Raw genomic sequence first — 18,100 nt, forward strand, 5'->3', positions numbered from 1 at the left:
GAGAATTTTTAATATTTATTTTTTAGTTCTCGTCGGACACAACATCTTTGTTTGTATGTGGTGCTGAGGATCGAACCCGGGCCGCACGCATGCCAGGCGAGCGTGCTACCGCCTGAGCCACATCCCCAGCCCCCTTCATTATCCATTTTTAAAAAATCTTCATTTTCCTTTTCCTTCAACTCTTGCATTCCTAACAAATGTACTCCTTCTTGTGAAAAAGCACCCAAATTTGTTACTTACAGCTCTCCATGTGACATTCAAAACCTAGCAACACTCACATTCTTAATCTCCTGTTCATCTCTGTTCGTCTGTGTCCCCAGATACCAGGGGCTGTGTGTGTGTGTGTGTGCGCGCGCCACAGTGAATGCTGTTGTTGCTATCTGCTTTAGATTCCTTAGATATCCAAAACCTGCCTTTTAGGAGCAGTTCATCCTTTGTCTCCACACAACTGAACCAGTAAATAAATTATCCTCAACACATTCATGAACTAAAGCTGTTGTTAATGTTCCCAAAATCTGTGTGACCCACTGAGCACCAATAGGTCCTTATCCATGTCCTCTTTCTCAACTTGCCTTCTCTTGGGTTTCAGACTCTCTAGGTCTTGTGTAACCTGTGCTACAACATTCTTTTGCCTGCCCCCACCCACCCAGCAATAGTGGCATATGCTTCTAGATGTTCCATTTCCTTCTGATTCCCCTATTTAATTTTTAAGTCCCCGTGTCTTTTCTATCTGCTCATGGCTAACACTATTTGCTGGATTTAGTGTCTTTTGTGACACTGACATTTCTTTTCCTAACAGTTCTTCAGGCTTTGCCTTTTGGGATCCTTCCCATAGTGAGAGCTACAAAACAAAAGAAGTTTGAGGACTGCTGAAAGCATCCACTATTGTAATAAAATTTCTTTACTCACCTAAGGAGGGTAATTTCTTCTGAGCTATATCTGCACGATTCCATTATGTAACACAGACCAGACCCACATATATTGTTTCTCTTAATTCTTTCTAAATGTTACATAATCACTCATCCAAAGAAGACTTGTGGACTGGGGTTGTAGCTCTGTGGTAGAGCGCTTGCCTGGCACATATGAGGCCCTGGGTTTGATCCTCAGCACCACATAAAAATAAATAAAGGTATTGTGTCCATCTACAACTAAAAAAAATATTTCAAAAAAGAAGGCTTGTAATCTGTTCTTCTTATTGACATATTGTCTGCAGTTTTCACAGGGCAACTCAATAGTTTTATAAATCTGGGTTCCCTTGTGGGAAAGGTGAGGTAATGGAAAGTCCTTACAGTTTATTCTCATACTTTTTCATTAAATCCGAGTCTGAGTTACTTTCCTGTACCTAATATCAGAAAATATAACCTCCTTTTTCTTTTTCTCATATCAAAACATCATTTTATACCTTAAATATATATAATAAATACATTTAAGTAAATATCTAATAAATATAGCAAATATAATAATTCATGTTTAAACACCCATATACATACACACACATCTCCACAATGCCCCCCGCCCCCAGCACACATGGCTTTTAAGCCTAGAGATATCTTTTGGGGTACCTCCCTCTTTTCCCTTTCATGTAGGCCGAGTTTGACCTCTAAGATTTTAAGCCTTTTCCACCTTCCTTTCCTGATAATCTTTTGGTTTGCCTTCTGACATTTCTAAAGCTAAATCAGTCTCCTGAGCTGTGGTTCTCTGTTCATTAAAAACACACTGTAGTTGCTCTGCCTGCTGCCAAGGTCCTTAAGCTGTTGCTGTGCCAACCGGATTCTCAAGGCCAAGGCATTACGGCCACAGTCTTTTTTTAGTGCATTTTTTTTTTTTTTGCTCAGATATTTTCCTTTGGATTTGTTGTAATTTATTTCATTGGTTTTTTTTCCTGCCACCTCAACCCTAGAAGCAACCATATTCCCCTTGTATTCAGAGCTCTCACCCTTCTTGATATTGTTTCCAATAAAGGCCACCATCTTTTGGGTCTTCGAAATCCACAAACAGGATCAAGGTTTACCGAAGGAACAATCAGAACCAATTCAAGAGCTTGTGGTAGGGGAAAGAGGATCATAGAAGCATGGCAAACAAGCCAGTCACATCTTTAGGTGAGTCACACTACATTACCCTCTTTGACAATAAATGTAGTTTAGAATAAGGTAAAGAACAACATAACATGGGGAGCTAGTACCACCTGCTAACACTTAAAGCCCCAATTGATAGTCACCAACCAAGGCTCAATTTGCATTCATAATAGAGGAGTAAGATGATAAAAAGGGGGGAAGTAAGTTATGGTATCTGAAATCATACCACTGTAAAAAGAGTAAGGATGTGGTAAAAAAAAAATTATAGTCTTTGTTCACAGTAGTCAAGTACTAGCAACCCAAAATACCCATTAACCGATGAATGGTTAATCAAATTGCTGTATTTTTTAAATGGAAAACTACTGAGAAAAACAAAGATTTAGGTTAAACATTTTTTTTGGAAAGAATATTTCATAGATGGTGTTGTATACTTCATGTTGCATCATATCAAGAGGCACATAATGTTGGGTTGTCCTAATAGTTATGGTGCTAACTTAGATAATTTGGTTAAGATTTCTTCCTTGACAAAAAATTTTTCTTATACAATCAGTAACTTATCAGTGGGATGATACTTTGAAAATTTATACATATTTTGTTTCTCTAATAGCTTTTCATTCAATAATTTTAGCATCTGTTAATAATTCTTACCTAAATTCACTACATTGAAATTGCAAATTTCAAAATCTATCCTTCTGCATTTCTTAGCTACCATTCTTCTGTAAAGAAAAACTTCCCTTTGTAATTTTTTTTTTTCTGGTTGGAGCATTTAAGTAGTATCATTCTTAGGGACTAAACAACGTACAAATATTAGCATACCATTTGGGCTGTATTATACCCTTTTAAAATAAGTCCTGGGAATCAACAAGGCACAGTGGAGGATGCCTGTAATCCCAACACTGAGGAGGCTGAGGCAGGAAGGTTGCAAGTTCAAGTCCAACCTCAGCAATTTAGAGAGACCCTGTCTCAAAAAAACCCAGGCAAAGTGGCATCTCCCTTTAGTCCCAGCAATTTGAGAGGCTGAGGCAGGAGGATAGCAAGTTCAAAGCCAACTTCAGCAATGTATCCAGGCCCTGAGAAACTTAGTGAGATCCTTCTCAAAATAAAAAATAAAAAGGGCTGGGGATGTGGCCCTGGGTTAAGTCCCCTGGTACAAAAATAAATAAATTAATTAATGAAAAAAAGAAAAAAAGGGCTGGGGATGTAACTCAGAGGTAAAGTACCCTTGGGTCTAATCCTAATAATAATAAGTTCTGGGAATCTAATATACAGCATAGTGTCTATAATTAATAATACTCCATTGTTTAGTTGAAATTTGCTAAAAAATTAGATCATAAGTGTCCTCACCTCAAACACAGACCAAGCTAACTGTAATGACAGATACACTTAGTAATTTGACTATGGTAACCATTTAAAAATATATACACATATCAAATCATCATGCCGTATACCTTGGATATATGCAACTTTATTTTGATATTTATATCTCATTAAAACTAGAAAAATTAAGTTAAAAAGGAAAAATTAAAATAAAGGTTTTTATAAGTACATGTAGTACTGTTTGGATTTTTTATTGGCTATGCTATATTCACAGATGAGCATATAAAATTTATTTAACTGTAAGCCAGTCCCCAAAATCCAAAGGCCGAATATTCTCTCTGATGTGTGGATGTTAACCCAAAACAAAGGAGGGTTGGGAGGGGAAGACTAGAACATTGGATTAGACAAAGGAGAATAGTAAGGGAAATGGGAGGGTAATAGGAAGGACAGTGGAATGAACCCAACATAACTTTCCTATTCTTCTATTTGAATACACAACCAGGGTAACTCCACATCAGGTACAACCACAAGAAGAGGATCCTAGTTAGAATAAGGTATAGTCCATGTATGTATAATATGCCAAAATACATTCTACTGTCAGGTATATCTAAAAAGAACAAATAAAATTAAAAATTATTTAACTAAGTTCTTATGAGTGGGTATGTAGATTATTTCCAATCTTTTGCCATGGTTAACAATGAAACTACAAATATCCTGTGACCACATTGGAATTTATCTCTAGGTATTTCTAGGTCCCAAGATATGTCATTTAATTTTTTAAAGATATTACTAAACTGATCACCATAAGACTTTTATTCTAAGCAGCAGCAATGCACAAAGTCACAAAATGACAGTTTTCTTCCACTCCTTTTTTTTTTTTTTTTTGGTACTTGGGATTGAACTCAGAGGCACTTAACAACTGAGCCACATCCCAGCCTGTTTTTATATTTTATTTAGAGACAGAGTCTCACTAAGTTTCTATCACTAAGTTGTTGAGGCTGGCCTTAAATTTGCAATTCTCTTGCCTCAGCCTTCCAAGCCACTGGGATCACAGGCATGCACTGCTGCACCCAGCAATTTCCTTCCACTCTTAAAATACATTTTGTTGTTATGTTTAACAATCTTTGCATATCTTAAACACAAAAAATTTACCCTTTGGTGGTTTGTAATTGCATTTATTTTATTGTAGATGGTGCACCTTTTCATCTATATGAAAACCATTTTTATGTACTTTGAATATTAATTCATCTGTTTTGCCGATTTCATGATTGTTGTTTTGGTAATTTCCCTTACTAACTGTATATAAAGGGATTTTTTTGTTATATATCTTACAGAACTTTTACTAGCTTCTGAATTGCTTTTTAAAAATTTGTTCTTTTTAGATATACATGACAGTAGAGTGTATTTGTCATATGATACATACATGGAGTGAAACTTATTCTATTTAGAATCCCATTCTTGCAGTTGCACATGATGTAGAGTTGATGGTATTTCCCATAGAGAAAAAAATTTTTTAAATGGACTCTTACTGTATTTCCCAGGTTGGTCTTGAACTGCTGGGCTCAAGTGATCCTCCTTCTTTAGCCTCCTGAGAAGAGCTGGGACAACATGTGCATGCCACTGCACCCATGTCTTTTTATATTATTTTAATTAACAAATATTAATTGTATGCATTTATGAGGTACAATATGATGTTTTTTAAAAAATTTAAAAAATATTTTTAGTTGTAGATGAACACAGTACCTTTATTTTGTTTATTTAGTTTTTTTTTTTTTTGTTATGTGGTGCTGGGGATTGAACTCAGGGCCTAGGTAAGTGCTATACCACTGAACCACAACCCCAGCCTCAATATGATGTTTTGATATATTCATACAACATGGATTAATTAAATCAAGCTAATTTAATCTATTATCTCACACTTTTTTGGTAGTAAGACATTTACTTTACTTTCTTACTTATTTAAAAATACACATCATTATTTTTAAGTAAAATCACTCTGCTGTGCAATAGATTTCAAAAAGAGATCCTGCATCATTATGTTACCTGAAATAAGCCAGGCAGAGAAGGACAAATGCTCCATGATTTGGCTCATATGTAGAATATAAAAAAGGGTTGATATCATAGAGGTTGAAAGCATAATGGTGGTTACCAGAGGCTGGGGAGAGTGGAGGTGGGGAAGGAGGAATTGGAAATGGTTGATCAATAGATACTAGTTGGATAGGGGTTTGAAGTTTTGGTGTGCTATTGAACAGTTGTGAGACTATACATAATGATAAAGTACTGTATATTTCAAAAAGCTAGAAGAAAAAAATTTGAATGTTTTCACTATAAAGAAATGATAAATGTTTGAAGAGATTAATGTTTACCCGGATTTGAATATGTACATAAACATGTGTATACATGTATAATATTGTAGTTTTTATGTACGAGATAAAAATAGATTTAAGGGCTGGGTGAGGTAGTTTATGCCTGTAATCCCAGCAACTCGGGAAACTGAGGTGAGAGGATTGCAAGTTCAAGGCCAGCCTCAGCAATTTAGTGAGGCCCTAAGTAACTTAGTGAGACCCTGTCTCAAAATAAAAAAAAATTGAGAGGGCTGGGGATGTGGCTTGGTGGTTAAGTGTTCCAGGGTTCAACCCCTAGTACCAAAAATTATCTTAAAAAAATAAATAAATTTAAGGGCTGAAAGTAGCTCAGTAGTAGAGTGCTTGCTTCACATGTGAAAGACCCTGGATTCAATCCCTGATGCTGCCCAAAATAGTCAATTAAAACACCATAAACTGGGGCTGGGGATGTGGCTCAAGCGGTAGCGTGCTTGCCTGGCATGCGTGCGGCCCGGGTTCGATCCTCAGCACCACATACAAACAAAGATGTTGTGTCCGCCAAATACTAAAAAGTAAATATTAAATTCTATCTCTCTCCCTCTCTCTCACTCTTTCTTTAAAAAAAAACACCATAAACTTCCCTCTCTTTCTTTTTTGTGGTACTGAGAATTTAGTTCAGGGATGCTTTACCACTGAACTACATCCCAAACCCTTCTTATTTTTTATTTTGTGGCATAAAATGTTTTTGTGCCACAACACACAACTAAATCAGTCAGGGTCACTCCAAGTGAATTGGGCTGGCAACTAAATAATCAGACACAGAAAGTACCTTTTTCTTGGGGTTCAGCGACGGCTCCTCTGCCCCAGCTCCCACAAGGGAAGCAAGAGGGGCAGACAAAAGAGAGAGCATACCTGAGACCATCCTATTTACTGTGGGGAGCTCAGTAAACATTCCATCCAAAAAAGGTAAGGGGTAATATTACAAAGGAACAAGAAGGCAGCCCACTCCCATTGGGTAATGCCCACTCCCAGTGCTTCACTCCCCTGCTGAGCGGAAGAGGGGATCCACCTGTTTCTGTGTGCAGCGGAAATCAGTCTCCACATTTCCATTGCTCAAAGCTAGGGGGCGCTCAGCTTCTATGTGGCAGCTCCCAACATTTTTGCTAAATTGCTGAGGCTGGCCTTGAACTTCTGATCCTACTGCCTTGGCTTCCTGAGTTGTTGGGATTACAGGCACATGCTACTCCAACTGGCCTCATTCCTCTTGCCTAACTGAAACTTTGTACCCTTTATATGATTATCCAAAGGAATTAATATAGATATTTTGAAGAGACACCTGTATTCCCATATTTAATTGCTGTACTAGTCACAATAACCAAGATATGGAAACACTGGTACATAGACACAATGGAATACTATTTGGCCATAAAAAACAATGAAATCCTGTCACTTGTGATGACGTGCATGGAACTGGAGATCATTATATTAAGTAAAATAAGGAATACACAGAAAGACAAGTACCTCATGATCTCATTCATATGTACAATCTAAAAATATGATTTTTATATACTTAAATTCACCAACCTTCTGCATCTGAGTTACACCCCCAGTCCTTATTAGTTTGAGACAGGGTCTTATTAAGTTGCACAGGCTGACCTCAAACTTGCCATCCTCCTTCTTCAGCTTCCAGAATAACTAGGATTACAGGTGTACACCACAGATAATCTTTTATCTTTTGTAGCTTTGTTAGTTTGCTTATTTTTTGTGGTGCTGAGTATTGAACCCAGGGCCTCAAGCATGCTAGGAAAGCACTATACCATTGAGCTACAGCTCCAGCCCTTGTTTTGAATTCTTTAATTGAAATATGTTTTTAAAAAACTTTATTTTTTTTAGTTGTAATTGGACACAATACCTTTATTTTACTTATTTACTTTTTATGTGGTGCTGAGGATCAAACCCAGTGCCTTGCACATGCTAGGCGAGCATTCTACAACCTCAGCCCCCTTTAATTGATATATTATGTACAAAGTGTACATTATTACACATGTCACAAGCATGTTCAATGAATTTTCAAAAACTGAATAATTCCATGTAATAAACACCCAGATCAATAAACAGAAGAGCACCAGTACCCTGGAAGCTTATTTTGTGCTTCCATTGAGTTATTACATGCTTCTTCCCACACAAAGGATTCTGTTAGCTTTCTATGGCTTCATTTTAAAAATATATCATTTTTAGTCAGGTGCAGTGGCAAATACCTGTAATTCCAGTGTCTGGGAATGAGGCAGGAGAATTTCAGTTTTGAGCCTCAGCAACTTAGCAAGACCCTGTCTCAAAATATAACAAATAAATAAAAAGGTGTGGGGATGTAACTCAATGGTAGAGTACTTCTGAGTTCAATCCCCAGAACCAATAAATAAATAAGTCAATTCAAATAAAATATATCATTAAAACTTTTTTTGGGGGGGAATAGGGGGTGAGTCTAGGATCCATTTTTTTTTCAGATTACCATCCTATTGTCCCAACACCATTTATTGAATAATCCATCTTTTGTCTACTGATATGACATTTGATATTGATCATATAACAGTTTCTTTTAGGTATTTGGACCTATTTCTGAACTCTTGTTTCATTGATGTGTCTCTGTTTATGGTTTCAAGGAGGGGAGTGACGTGAAGTAAGTTCTTAGAAGATCACTCTGAGTTGGGCCTGGTGATACACACATGTAATCCCAGCTACTCAGAAGGCTGAGGCTGCAGAATTGAAAGTTCAAGGCCAGCCTCAGCAACTTAATGAGACCCTGTCTCAAAATAAGATATTGAAAGGACTGAGGATATAGCTCAGTGGTAAAGTGCCCTATATTCAATCCCCAGTGTCTCTCTCTCTCTCTCTCTCTCTCTCTCTCTCTCTCTCTCTCTCTCTCTCTCTCTCTCTCTCTCACACACACACACACACACACACACACACTAATCACTCCAGCTGTGCATGGAGAATGGACTATGTAATGGAGGAATGGGCAGAGTATAAGTAGATAGACAATTTTGTAGGAATATTGTGGCACTTTGAGAGACAATAATAACTTTGGTTAGGGAGGTACAGTAGGATAGACCCAAGTGGTCAGATCTGAGTTATGGTATGGGTATTTAATTCATGTGTCAGTATTACCCAACATTTGTAATTTCTGTGTCTTTATAATGTATTTTAATATATCATAAGGCCAATACATCTTCATTACTCCTCTTTTTTCATAGATTTTTTTTCTGGCATTTCATGATTACCTCATTTTTATATGGACTTTAGAATCAGTTTTTCTAGTTTCAAAAACTCCTGTTGGAGTTTTCATCATTATCAAGTTAAACTTATAGATTAATATGAAGATAAGAATGAACATCTGTGTACTATGAGTCATCCTATTTAACAACAGGACATTTCCCAAGACTTTGTATCCCCCAGAATTGGATAACGACTTTTTCATTCACATCTTGTATATTTCACATTTTTTAGTCCTGAGTATTTTTTGGTAATTGCTATTTGAAATGGAATTTTCTCTACCATTATATTTTGATCAGCAATTATTAATATCTCAAACACAAATGTATAAAATATAATAAATGTTAAAATTTCTCATATTTGTTTCAGATCATTGTTTTGTTTAGTTGTTTAGTAGTGCTGGGGGATGAAACTCAGGGTCTTGGGCATGCTGGGAAAGTGTTGTACCACTAAACTATACCACTGGCCCTTTTAATCTTTCCTTTCTTTTGTTGAAAAAGAAGATATATTTAGAAGTAGTCAGCTGGACTCTGTCTAGATTAGCCCAATTTTGTTGGCAAAGTCTAAAACATCATAATCAGGAGCCAGTCAAACGTCTGTCTTCTTCTTTCCATGGAGCCTGATCAGGGTTTTAACCTTGGTCCCATCAATGTCATAGAGCTTCTTTACAACTACTTTGATCTGGTGTTTGTTGGCCTTGACATCTACAATGAACACAAGTGTGTTGTTGTCTTCAATCTTCTTCATAGCTGACTCAGTGGTCGGGGGAACTTGATGATGGCATAGTGGTCAAGCTTGTTTCTCCTGAGGATATTTGGCCTGCCTCGGGAGCTGCAATGTCTTGGGTCACCGGTGGGTAGGTGATGTGCAGATCTTCTTTTAATGGCTGTGGACACCCTCAACATTGCCTTCTTGGCCTTCGAAGCTTTTGCTTTGGCTTCAGCTTTGGGAGGGGCACCATCTTGGTGAAAAAACTTACCTTTTCTTTTGAGACATGGTTTTGCTAAGTTGCTTAGGCTGGCCCTGAACTTGTGATCCTCCTGCCTCAGACTTCTGAGCAGCTGGAATTACAGGTGTGCATCATCTTGCCTGGCCAGATCATTGTTGTTTTTTAAAGAATAAAATGATTATGGACAACATTAAAACCTTTCCCATCTCATTAATCTTCTTTCCTCCCTACATGTAACCTGATACTGGAAAGTATCCCTTGTTACACTAATATGCACCCATAAATGTTATATAGCATCCTATTGGACCTACTTTTCTTGAGAACCCTGATTAATAAGGATTTTGGTACCAAGAGTGTTTCTAGAGGAACATAATCCTGTGGATAACTTTTCTGAATTGGTTCTGGAGTTTTTAGAATTGCTCCTCTGATGCAACTAGGTTTAAATGCAATAATAATTCTATTTACAATGGTAAAGAGGGAAACTGGGGAAATGGAAATAGATTTTTTCAGGAATTGCTAATCACCAGCTCTGAACTGCCATTAATTCTAGGAGATACAAAATGTCACTGTGGTTGGTTCATCAATCAAAGTAGGGATTGATGGTGGTCAGGTGATCAAAGGAGTTTTTTCTCAGGTCCACCTCAAAATGGATCTGGTGGGTCCTTGATCCCATTCAATTGTTATTTTACCATTCTGTCTTGCATTATTTGTAATATGCATAGTCAGCAACTAGCAGAATCCCAATATTGTCTATCTTGTGGAATGTGGGTTATTATGGTAGAAAAGGCCAAATGCAAACCATTAGAACTGCCTCTACCTAGGAAAATAGTAAACCAAAACCAATATTGTATTCCTGGAGGGATTTATTTCCTTGGGAGATTAGTGCCACTACCAATATTTGAAGGATGCAGGGGTGAGGACTCTTACCACATCCCCATTCAACTTCCCTATTTGGCATGTACAGTCGACAGATGGATCTTCGAGAATGACAATGGATTATCAAAATCTTAACCATGTGGTGACTCCAATTGAAGCTTCGGTACCATATGCAGTTTCATTGCTTGAACAACTCAAGACATCCCCTGGTATTTGGTATGCAGCTGTTGATCTAGAAAATGATTTTTCCCTCAATGCCTATAAGTAAAGACCACCAGAAATCGTTTGCTTTCAGCCATCAAAGCCTGCAATACTGTCTTATCCCAGGGGTATATAAACTTTCTACTCTATGTTATAGTTTAGTCCATAAGGACCTTGCTTGCCTTCACCTTTCACAAAATGCCAGTGATTCATTGCATTGATGACATTGTGATGATTAGACTTAATGAGAAATCAGTACCAACTACTGTAGATTTGCTGGAAAGACATTTGTATGCCAGAGGTTAGGAAATAAATCTAACAAAAATTCAAGGCCCTCCATCTCAGAGCATTTTCTGTGGATCCAGTGGTGTGGAGTATATTGAGAAAGCTTTTTTTTTTCATACTGGGCATTGAACTCAGGGGCACTTGAACACTGAGCCACATTACCAGCCCTATTTTGTATTTTATTTAGAGACAGGGTCTCACTAAGTTGCTTTGCACCTTGCCGCTGAGGCTGGCTTTGAACTCATGATCCTCCTGTCTCAGCCTCCCAAGCCACTGGGATTATAGGCATGCACCACCGTGCCTGGCTTGAGAGAGCCTTTTAAAGAAGGTTGAGTTGTTGCACCTGGCCAAAAAAGATGCATGATATCTAGTGTGCCTCTTTGGACGTTGTAAGACAACATATTCACAATTTAGGTGTGCTACTCTGACCCCTTTACAAAGTGACCTAAAAAAGCTGCTAGATTTTTAAAAAAAATTACTTGAGATAGAGTTTGGTTATATTGCCCTGGCTGGTCTCAAACCCCTGGACTCAAAGTATCCTCAGTTTCCTGGGTACTGGGGTTACAGTAATGTGTCACCATGCCCAGCTTGAACACTTCTAGTTTTAAGTGGAACTTAGAACAAGATAAGGCTCTGTAACTGGTCCAGATTGCCATGCAAGTTGCTCTGTCAGTTGGGCCATATGCTCCAGCAGATCCAACAGTGCTTGAAGTGTTAATGGCACATAGGAATGCTGTTTGGAGTGTTTAGTAGGCCCCTATGAATCACAGCATACACCATTAAGAATTTGGACCACAGCCCTGCCATTCTCTGAAGATAACTATTTTCCTTTTGAGAAACAGCTTTTAGCTTGCTACTGGGCTTTAGTAAAGACTGAACACTTAACCTTGGATCACCAAGTTACCATGTGACCTGAGTTTCTCATCATGAACTAGATATTGCCTGACCCACCAAGCTACAAATTTGGGCATGCACAGCAGCCTTCAATTATAAAATGGAAGTGGTATGTAAGGTTGTGCTTGAGCAGGCACTGGAGGCATAAGTTAGGTGAAGAAGTGGCCTAAATGCCTATTGTCCCACTCCTGCTATATTACCTCCTCTCTGATCAATTGACAGACTAAATGAAGACTTTTGGGCTCCATGATGGCTCTTCATGAGATGCAGGTACTACTTGAAAGTGGAAAGCTGCAACACTATAGATAATTTCCTGGAATGCAATGTGGAAAAGAAAACTTCCTAGTGGGGAGAATGTTGGACATTGCATCTTGTTGTTCACTTTTACTTAAAAGGAGAAATGACAAGAAGTTTGAGCACATATTTATTCATGGACTTTGGCCAATATTTTATTTTATTTTTGCAGTACTGGGGATTGAGCCCAGAGGCATAACCACTGAACCACATCCCCAGCCATTTTTTAATCTTTATTTTGAGACAGGGTCTCACTAATTTGCAAAGTTTGGCCTGGAACTTGCAATCCTCCTGCCTCATCCTCTTGAGTTGCTGGGATTACAGATGTGCACCACCACACTTGGCTGGTCAATAGTTTAGATGGATGGTCAGGGCCTGAAAAGGAACATGATTGGAAAATTGCTAACAAGGAGATCAGGGGCAAAGGTATGTGCATAGGCCTTTCGGAGTGGGCAAAAAAGCCTGGAGATATTTGTGCCCCATGTGAATTCTAACCAAAGAGTGACCTCAGCAGAGCAAGATTTTTATAATCAAGTAGATAAGATGATTTTTTTCTGTGGATAGCAGTCAGTCCCTTTCCTCAGCTACTCCTATCATCACCCAAAGGGCTCATTTGTAAAGTGATCAAGGTAGTAAGAATGGAAGTCACCCATAGGCTCATCAACATGAACTTCAATTCACCAAGGGTGACCTGGCTATATCCCCTGCTGAGTACCCAATCTGCCATCACCAAAGACCATCCTGAGACATTTCCTGTAGAGATCAGTCAATCACTGGTGTCAAATTGATACACTCAACCGCTTCTATTATAGAAAGGGCAGCATTTTACTCTTATGGACTAGACACTTACTCTAGGTTTAGATATGCTTTCTTCTACATGTTTCTGCCCAAACTATCATCTGTGGACTTGCAGATTGCCTTATTCACTATCATGTTTCACACACATACATCATTTCTTATGATCAACAAATTTATTTTATAGCATATGAATTCTGAAAGTTGACTCCAATTCATAGAATTCACTGGCTTCCCATGTTCCCCACCATCCTGAGTGAGATGGTTTGAGAGAATGGTGGAATGGCCTTTCAAAGACTCAGTAACAGTATTAAGTAACCATACTTTTCAAGGCTAGTGCATGTTCTTCAGAAGGCTGTATATGCTCTAAGCCAGTGTCTGATATATGGTACTGTTTTCCCCATAGTCAGGATTCATAGGCCCAGGAATCAACGAGACAGAAATGGGAGCTATATTATTCATTATACTCATTATCTACTAGAAAAATTTTTGCTTCCTGCCCCAACGACCCTATGCTTTTCTGACCTAGAGATCTTAATTCCAAAGGTGGGTGCTTCTACCAAGTGATAGCACAAAATGATTTTATTGAATAGGAAGTTAAGACAGTTACCCTGCTACTTTCTGCTTCTCATGCCTCTAAATCAACATATAATGAAGGGATTTACTTACTGGCTGTGGTGATTGATTCTGATTACCAAGGGGAAAGCTTGCAACTTATTGGGATCCTACTCCATAATGGAAGTAAGAAAGAGTATGTCAGAAATACAATAGATCATTTAGGGCATCTCTTAGCACTACTGTGCTCTGTGATTAAGGTCAATAGAAAGCTACACTAATCCAATTTGACAGGACTACGGGCACACCTCAGAGATATTGCGGGTTTGGTTCCAAACCACTAAAATAAAATGAGTATTGAAATGAAGAGAGTCCCACAATTTTTAGAATTTCCCAGTGCATATAAAAATTATATTTACACTATATTGTAGTCTATTAAGCATTCAATAGTATTATGTCTACAGACCTTAATTAAAAATACTTTATTGATAAAAATTGCTAACAATCATCTGAGACTTCAGAAAGGGATAATCTTTTTATTGGTGGAAGGTCTTGCCCCCTGGCACTTTGCTGATGGAGCCAAGTGATGGCTGATGAAGGTTGTGGTTGCTATGGCAATTTTCTTTCTTTTCTTCTTTCCTCCTTTCTCCTTTCTTTCTGTCTTTTCTTCTTTTTCTCTTTCTTCATCTTTGTTTCTTTCAGTGCTGGGGACTGAACCCAGGGCTTCAACCATAATGAGCTACACCCCAACTCTGTAATTCCTTGAATAAGACAGCAATGAAGTTTGCTGCTTCTATTGACTCTTCCTTTCATGAAAGATTTCTCTGTAGCATGAAATGCTGTTTGATAGCCTTTCACCCACAATATAACTTATTTCAAAATTGGGGTCAATGCTCTCAAATACTTCCACTTCTTTATCAACTAAATTCATGCATTATTATCTTTCATTGTCATTTCAACAATGTTCACAACATCTTTACCAAGAGTAGAGTCCATTTCAAGAAATCACCTTATTTGCTCATTCATAAAAAAAAATCCATTCAAGTTTTGTGATGAGATTGCAGTCACATTTTCAGGTTGCTTTTCTAATTCTAGTTCTCTTGCTATTTCCACCACATCTGTAGTTATTTGCTCCATTGAAGTCCTGAACCTGTCAAAGCCAGTCATCCATGAGGGCTGACTTTTGACTTTCTCCCATGATTCACAATTTTTTTTTAAATTTAGAGCATTATAGTTATACATAGTAGCCGGATTCATTCCATCAAAATCATACATGCCTGGACTTTGATTTCAGTTCACATCCCCCTTTCCCCTCCTTCCTCTACTCTACTGCCCTTCTTTTCATTTACCTTTTTATTTATTTTTCATTGGTTCTTTCTACTTATACATAAAGGTGAAACTCCCCGTAGTATTTTTTTTTTTTGGTACTGGGGATTGAACCCAGGAATGCTTAATATACCCAGCTCTTTTTAATATTTGATTTAAAGACAGGGTCTCACTAAGTTGCTTAGGGCCTTGCTAAGTTGCTGGGGCTGGCTTTGAACTCTTGATCCTCCTGCCTCAGCCTCCTGAGCTGCTGGGATTACAGGCATGTGCCACCACACCTGGGCCTGTGGTATTTTTATATATGTACATAGCATGATTATTCACAAAAGTATTTAGTGGCATCTAAAATGGTGAATATTTTTCAGAAGACTTTCAATTTACACTGCCTAGATCCATCAAAGGAATCACTATTGATGGCAGCTATAGGCTTATGAAATGTATTTCTCAAATAGTAAAACCTGAAAGCTGAAGTAATTCCTTGATCCATGGGCTATAGAAAACAATATTCACCTCATTGTACAGCTCCATCAGAACTCTTGAGTGTCCATGAGCGGTAATATTTTGAATGGAATCTTTTTTTCTGAGTAGTAGGTACCAAAATTGGGCTTAAAATATTAAGTAAACCATGTTATAAACAAATGTGCTGCTATCCTGACTTTGTTGATGAATTTATAGAGTGCAGGCAAAGAAGATTTAATGTAACTCTTAAAGGCCCTTGGATTTTCAGATCAGTAAATGAGCATTGGCTTCAACTTGAAGTCATCAGCCCCTAACAAGACAGTCAGTCTGTCCTATGAAGCCTGGAATTGGTGGTTTCTCCTCTCTAGCTATGAGATCCCTAAGCGGCACCTTCTTTCAATAGAAGAATGTTTCATGTGCACTGAAAATCCATTGTTTTGTGGAGCCACCTTCACCAATTTTCTTAGCTAGATCTTCTGGATAACTTGCTGCAACTTCTACATCAGCATTTTTCTGCTTGACCTTGTATTTTTTAATTACCTTGCATTTTTATGTTGTGGAGATGACTTCTTTCCTTAAGCTTCATGAACCCACCTCTGCTAGCTTCAAACTTTCCCTCTGCTGCTTCCTCACTTCTCTCAGCCTTAATAGTATTGAAGAGAGTTATGTCCTTGCTCTGGATTAGGCTTTGGCTTAAGGGAATGTGGCTAGTTTGATCTTCTGTGCACACCACTACGATTCTCCCTCCATATCAACAATAAGGCAATTTCACTTTCTTATCACTGATGAGTTCACCAGAGTAGAACCTTTAATTTCCTTTAAGAACTTTTACTTTGCATCCATGACTTGGCTAACTGGTGCAAGAGGACGTTTGATCTTCTTTCAGCTTTTGGCACATTTTCTTTATGAAGCTTAATAATTTCTTGCTTTTGATTTAAAGTGAGAAATGCATAATTCTTTTCACTTGAACACTTTGAGGACATAGGTCTAATTTCAATATTGTTGTGAATAGGGAGACTTGAAAAGAGGGAGAGAGGTGGGAGAATGACCAGTAAGTGTACCGGTCCAAATACACACAATATTTACCTATTAAGTTCACCAAACAAATTCAATGAGAACAAACACAATAAGAAATCACCAATCACATATCACCATAACAGAATAATAATAATGAAAATATTAATTGAATAATGATAAAACATTGTGAGCTTTACAAAAAACCACAAAGTGAGCACATTGTTGGAAAAATGTCATTGATAAATTTGCTCAATGGAGGCTTGCCACAAAACCTTAACTTTTTATTTATTTATTTATTTATTGTTGGTCGTTCAAAACATTACACAGTTCTTAATACATCATATTTCACAGTTTGATTAAAGCGGGTTATGAACTCCCAACTTTACCCCGTATACAGATTGCTGTATCACATCAGTTACCCTTCCATTGATTGACATATTGCCTTTCTAGTGTCTGATGTATTCTGCCGTCAGTCCTATTTTCTACTATCAAAACCTTAACTTTTAAAAACTCAAAAGTCTGTGAAGTGGGACTGGAGTTCTGACTCAGTGGTAGAGTGCTCATCTAGCACGTGGGAGGCCCTGAGTTCAATCCTCAGCACCACATACAAATAAAATAAAGGTATTGTGTCCAACTATAACTAAAAAAAAAAACCTGAAACAAAATATTTTTAAAAAGTCTGTGAAGCATAAGTCAAACCATGGTGAAACATGATATATTGTACTAGTGACTCAGATCCTTTAGAAATGGAAGTTGGGGCTGGGGTTGTGGCTCAAGTGGTAGCGCGCTCGCCTGGCATGCGTGCGGCCCGGGTTCGATCCTCAGCACCACATACAAAGATGTTTTGTCCGCTGAAAACTGAAAAATAAAGATGAAAAATTCTTTAATAAAAAAGAAATGGAAGTTGGGGTCACCTCATCAGGCAAAGAAGCATGACCAACTGAGGTATTTGCTGAGAGCAAAGGAAATATGGAATGGACAGTGGCAGAAGGTAGTTTTAAATGCCAGCTAGATCACATGACCAGCTGCAGAAGAAGGGCTCATAATTATTATGAGTATGTCTTCCTTACTTTTGCTAAGAATATTCTTTTGTGTGTGTGTGTGTGTGTGTATGTATTTTTCTTCTGTACTGGGGATTGAATCCAGGGGTTTCTACCACTGAGCTACATACCCAGGATTAACTAAGTTGCTGAGGTTGGCCTTGAACTTGTGATTCTCCTACCTCAGCCTCCTGAGTTTCTGAGATTATAGGCATGTGCCACCATGCTCAGCTGTGTATATATTTATATAAAATATTTTTGTCTTATTTCTTATCTCATATCCTTATAATATAAAATAATAGGTATTACTAGTAGTTAACTTTACATCAGAGTATTTTATTTATAAGACATGAAGGAGAAGCATGAATATCACCCAGAACTTTGTGTCTTCTTATGGGTAAAGTGTTAGCACATTTTCAGTAG

The 18,100-nt window shown here is 37.8% G+C and overlaps 1 long non-coding RNA gene and 1 pseudogene across 1 annotated transcript in view; one reads left to right on the forward strand and one right to left on the reverse strand.

Moving 5' to 3' along the window:
* Positions 1–1,868: 1,868 nt before the first annotated feature.
* The window catches only part of LOC144371726 (uncharacterized), a 78,199-nt gene continuing 61,967 nt past the window's right edge, over positions 1,869–18,100 (forward strand). Inside the window, exon 1 of the long non-coding RNA XR_013431802.1 lies at positions 1,869–2,099. This is a non-coding gene — a long non-coding RNA (uncharacterized LOC144371726). The remainder of the gene's footprint in view (positions 2,100–18,100) is intronic.
* Positions 9,521–16,603, reverse strand: LOC106145276 (large ribosomal subunit protein uL23 pseudogene; annotated as a pseudogene).

Source organism: Ictidomys tridecemlineatus, chromosome X, assembly GCF_052094955.1.
Source record: "Ictidomys tridecemlineatus isolate mIctTri1 chromosome X, mIctTri1.hap1, whole genome shotgun sequence".
Classification (NCBI taxonomy): domain Eukaryota; kingdom Metazoa; phylum Chordata; class Mammalia; order Rodentia; family Sciuridae; genus Ictidomys; species Ictidomys tridecemlineatus.